A 6,000-nucleotide genomic window follows, 5' to 3' on the forward strand; every position below is an offset into this window, starting at 1 on the left:
ATAGTTTGGGACTGAATAAGTGTTTTTGATGTCTTTGGAAGCTGCTATCTAGCCAATTATTTGCTGACTTTTAATTGGATACAAGGGACATATATGCTTATGTTTTCTACAAACTCCATATGTATATATATTTATTGAGATTTTGAGATACCTGAAGATACATTATTTCTTTATGAAACTAGTAGAACATAGATGGATAGCTACAATGATAATTACTACTGTTATTTTAATTGCCTTTTATATTTCAAGAATTAATTGCTTGAGAGATTTTGTTTCAAATATGTTTTAATGTATGTCAATGTATTTGGGTTTGCTTTGTTTTTGGGGGGGACCACATAGGAGCTACCCATGACTCTGAGCTCACTGGTCACTCTTGATAGTTGCTCAGGAGACCCTTTGCACTGCTGGGAGTTGAACCAGGGTCAGCCACATATGAGGAAAGTTCTGTTACTCCTGTATTCTCTCTCTGGTTCTATATTTGAAGATTTGTTGTTTCTTAGGCTCTCTTTGAGCATTTAATATCTATGCAACCTATGGTATATAGCTTTCCCCTTTTTTGTTTCCTCACTTCCCAAAGATAATATTTGCTGCTGGCTATTATTATTGGGACTATGTCACCTTCCTACTTGCTACAATCAAAGTTCTCCATTACCACTTGAAGCCAGGTGGAAAATGTGATCTGGAAACTAGCTGATGATTTTCTATCTTGGGGCCCAATCTTTAATGCATTCCTTTGCATTTCAATGTTAGTTTTGAGGACTGGCATCATTTAGATTGGCATCACTCTGGGCAATTGTTTGTCCTAAGTGTTTGGCTTCTAAAGGAAAATCTATATTGTAGGGTACATAAGAAAAAAACCTAACCTTTTCATTTCATCTTACCAGACAATATGTAGGGAAAAATGACCAGATAGGAGCAGAAGAACACAGGAAAAATGGGCCAGTTCCTCAATTTAACTGTTATTAAAATGAAATATAAGAGTATATGAAATAATTACTGGGTTTTTTTATGTTTACTATTTTCTCAACTGAACCATATGATTATAATTATGGTTATCAGATTTTAATGATCTAATCATAAGGTAAACTCTAAGTTTATATTATTGTTGATCATGTTGTTGTTTACTTTAAGTCCAGCTTATTTTTTTTAACACAATGCAATGCTTTGCATCTTTTTGTAAAGATCTTTGTTATATAAAACATAACAAATTTTCTGGTACTTTCGAAATTTTCCATCAATTTTAATGAAGGTGCTTATTGGAACTCATTCGAAAGGGGCTATTTCCTTCTTAGGCACTATCTAACAATGGGTTGCCCACCCCCCTTGAGTTCATGTCCATACCACACAGAGAATAAAATGGTACCATAGCAATTAGGGATAAATAAAAAAGAATTTATGGACATCTTAAATGGATCTTTGAAAATGATCCATGTTTTCTTTATAGTGCATCATTATAATTAAACTGCCAGGTAAAATAAATTTATGTAAAACTTTCAAATAAAATGTGTGAAATATTTGGTGAGGAACTTGTATGTACTTCCATAAATATATATATATATATCATATATATAGAGATACATATATAATAAAATTTCAGGCTTGAAATTGCTACCCCAACTTCGTTTTTGTTGTTTTCTGTTTTGGTGCCATGCTCAGGGAAACAAAGGGGGTGCTGGGAATCAAACCTTAGTTGACTACATGCAAGGTAAGCTCCCTACCCACTGTACTATTGCTCTGACCCCACTATCCCTACTTCTTGGTTAATTACCTTAGATAATACCTCTTCATTTTCATTACCAGAAATCACTTAATAAATTCGTAACAGGGGCTAGAGCGATGGTAATGATGCAGCGGTAGGGCATTGTCTTGCACGTGGCTGAGCCAGGAGCGATTTCTGAGCACAGAGCCAGGAGTAACCCCTGAGCATCATCAAGTGTGGCCCCAAAACAAAAACAAATAAATTGGATAAAAGTCAACAAAAGCTGAGTACTTATGGCATTAGTATTTTGACTTCTTTCTCACAATTTGTCTATTTTATGATCATCTACATATGTACAGTTTATATATAGTTCTCTTTGCTTGTGACGTGATTATAATTTAAGTCTGAAAATCTAGTAGCCACTTTTCTTTCATTATAACAAATGTATGGATGGCATTCATTTTAATAAAACAAGATAATTCTTAATTCATTCAAGCTTTTTTTCCTGATCTCAATTCCAAAATAATGATAGAAATTTTTATCAAAAATGTATGTTTCTCTAATGATTTTTATTTCTAGGATTCATGTGTAAAATATTGCTGATAAACTATATTAATTATATATACTTTTGTTAACTTTAATCACTAATCTTGTTGGTAATGTTATTTTTTTACATAATGGCCCAATTTTTGATGAACTTTAGTCAAGTGCTTTGTATTGTAAATAAAGCAAGTCAGTGACTTTATATATGTTTATAGTTTATATATCATATATATTATTATATAATCTATATAGAAATAAATTATGGAGAAAAATATGAAACATTGAAATGATTTTTCATGTATTTTATGAGATTACCTTTTGCATATATTTTATAGACTTATATAAATATGTTATTATAAAAAATTTCTCTTAATTCCACATCATTATTATTTTTTTTTTATTTTTGGGGGGGCCACACCCAGTGGTGCACAGGGTTTATGTTGGGGAATTACTCCTGGCAATGCTAAGAGGACAATATGGGACTCCAGGGATCAAACCCAGGTTGCCTGCTTGCAAGGCAAACACCCTACCCACTGTACTGTTGCTTTGTTGGCCCTGGCAATGCAAGAGGACAATATACTCCAGGGATCAAACCTTGCCTGCTTGCAAGGCAAACACCTACCCACTGTAGTTGCTTTGCCCCCAGATTATTTTCTTAGTCCAAGTATTTTTAGAATGATTGGTGATTGGTTTCATGAGGCTCATAATAGAGATTTCAAGTTGCTTACTAAAATACTGCAAGTAATAAAACATCAACATGTATTTAATTGTCATTTGACATTTTCAATATACAGTCCAGTCTCTGTGTACTTTTCATCTCACCAGCAATGCACAGGAGTTCCAATTTCTCCACATTCTTGTCAACATTTATTATTTTATTATTTTAGATAATAAATATTTGAATAGATGTCAAGTAACATCTCTTGGTCTTTTTCATTTTTTTAGTGATTAATGATGATCATCTTTTCAACAAACTATGTTCTATGTTTTATATCTTCTTTCTAAAAAATTAAGCCAAATTATTATTATAAGCCGTAGTAGTAGTAGCAGCAGCAGCAGCAGCAGCAGTAGAGTAGTAGTAGTAGTGGTAGTAGTAGTAGTATTTGCCATGTCTAGCAGTGCTTGAGAGCTACTTCTTTTTGTGTGTGTGTGTGTGTGTGTGTGTGTGTGTGTGTGTGTGTGTGTGTGTGACTTTTGGGTCACTCCCGGCAGTGCTCGGGGTTACTCCTGGCTCCATGCTCAGAAATTGCTCCTGGCAGGCACGGGGGACCATATAGGATGCCAGGATTCGAACTGATGACCTTCTGCATGAAAGGCAAACGCCTTACCTCCATGCTATCTCTCCGGCCCCGAGAGCTACTTCTGACATGCTTGAGTGACCATTCTGTGCCAGGATTGAAACTGGACCTGTTGCATGCAAAGTGTGTACTCAGCTCATTGAGCTTTAGATCCCATTGTTTACTTTCTTTTGAGAAATGTCTCTCAATTCATTTGTGCAATTTTGAATTGGGATCTTTATTTTTGTTGAACTTCATGAGTTCTTCCAATACTATAATTTGCCAATATTTTCTCTTATTCTATGGGTTGCTCTGTCTTTCATTATTTTGACAATGATGATTACTTTGAACCAGTGATTTTCAATAATTTTCAAAAGGAGTTTTATTGTTATTTTTTGCCTAATTACTTTAATATTAAACATTTATAAACTACCCATAGAGACAGTATACTTTGGTATTAAACAATGGTGATTAACTCACAAACTCCTTGTGAACTAAGTCACATATTACCTGGAACTCAGAGCTGTAGGTAATAGATTTGCAGTCAGTGTTTCGAATATAATCTATTTGTTAATGTACTCTTTTAGCTATTTTCTTATTTCACCATAATCTCTGTGTTCCAATTGATTCATTCAGTGTCAGGAATTTCCATGGCGGTAAAATAATCAGGTCTCCTATGAGTTAGATGAACTTGTTAAAATATTTTGCAATTGTTAGGATAACCTCCAACCTAGCTTTGCTCTACCCTTATTATTATTATTTATTATTATTATTATTATCGCATACAACCTTTGCTTCTTGTTTTATGCTTGCTTGTTTGAAAATGTTAATGTTGTGGGCCCAGAGAGATAGCACAGCGGCATTTGCCTTGCAAGCAGCCAATCCAGGACCAAAGGTGGTTGGTTCGAATCCCAGTGTCCCATGTGGTCCCCCGTGCCTGCCAGGAGCTATTTCTGAGCAGACAGCCAGGAGTAACCCCTGAGCACAGCCGGGTGTGACCCAAAAACCAAAAAAAAAAAAAAAAAAAGAAAATGTTAATGATGTTAAGTGAATATTGAGTACAAAGATGCCACTGAAAACTTTTTTTTGGGGGGGGTCATACTCGGCAGCGCTCAAGGGTTACTCCTGGCTCTATGCTCAGAAAATTGCCCCTGGCAGGCTCGGGTGACCATATGGGATGCTGGGATTCGAACCACTGTCCTTCTGCATGAAAGGCAAACGCCTTACCTCCTGCTATCTCTTTGGTCCCGATGCCACTAAAATTTACTTGATAATTTGTTGGCATTACTTTCCCTTCACTTCCCTCCATTAATGTTGCAGTCAGGTGACTGGGGTGGTGGTCATATACCTGGCAAGGCACAGGTATATACCTGGCAAAGCACACCTGTGCTTGCAGGAGGAGGGGCTGATACTCCTGGCAATGGTATGGCTGTGTGTGGCTGTGTGTGTGTGTGTGTGTGTGTGTGTGTGTGTGTGTGTGTAGAGTGCCATGTCTCTGTTGTGCAGCACTGCAGTGGAAGTTGTTTGCAACTCCAGAAATTGTTGGTAGCTACTGAGCACAGACTGAACTACTGAGATTGTGCTCAATGTATACAGATGGCATTTAGGTTGGCATGTATAGTTGTACACTTGTGGCTGTGTGTGTGTGTGTGTGTGTGTGTGTGTTTTGTGTGAGGTTCAGGAGTGCTCAGGAGTTACTCCTGATTGAATTTAGGAATTACTCCTGACAGGTTCAGGGGATGATGTGGGATGCTGAAGATTAAACCTGTTGTGCTTATAAAACCTCAAGTTTTAATAAAACCTTTCCTTTATGGAGCTTGTAGGTGAGCAGAATCAGTGGTAGAGCACCTATCTTTCAGATATAAGGCCTTGACTTTGATTCTCAGAACTGCTGAACATGCCACGAATAAATCACAGTAACAGCAAAAGTATGATCTCCAAGAAAGTCAAGCTGCAGTCCCTTTTGAGCTCTGCAGCCAGTGTGTGCCATCCCTTTTATTCAAAACAACTCAGGGAGCTGGGGAAAATATTTTGCACATGGTAACAAATAAAAATCTAAGAGCATACCAGGTTTTTTAAATATCTTTAAGTACAAACATGTTTGTAGCTGGTTTTCATAAAATGTACACCCCCTTCACCAGTGCAACCTTGCACTACTAATGTCCCCCATCTCCCTCCTCCTACAACCCCTGCCTGTCTTTGAGAAAGACATTCTATTTCTCTCACTCACTACATTTGTCCTGATAGGTCATTTCTCTAACTGCACTCACCAGTCTTTGTGGTAAGCTTCATATTATGGGCTGGTCCTTCCAAACTTTATTTCTTTTGTCTCTGGGTATTATTACAATACTGTCTTTTATTTTTCTTAAATTCCACACATGAGTGAAAATATTCTGTTTCTATCTCTCTCCCTCTCACTCATGTCACGCAGCATAATAGTTTCCAAGTCCATCCATGTCTACGGAAAATTTCATGATTTCA

Source organism: Suncus etruscus, chromosome 2 (assembly GCF_024139225.1).
Source record: "Suncus etruscus isolate mSunEtr1 chromosome 2, mSunEtr1.pri.cur, whole genome shotgun sequence".
NCBI classification, from domain to species: domain Eukaryota; kingdom Metazoa; phylum Chordata; class Mammalia; order Eulipotyphla; family Soricidae; genus Suncus; species Suncus etruscus.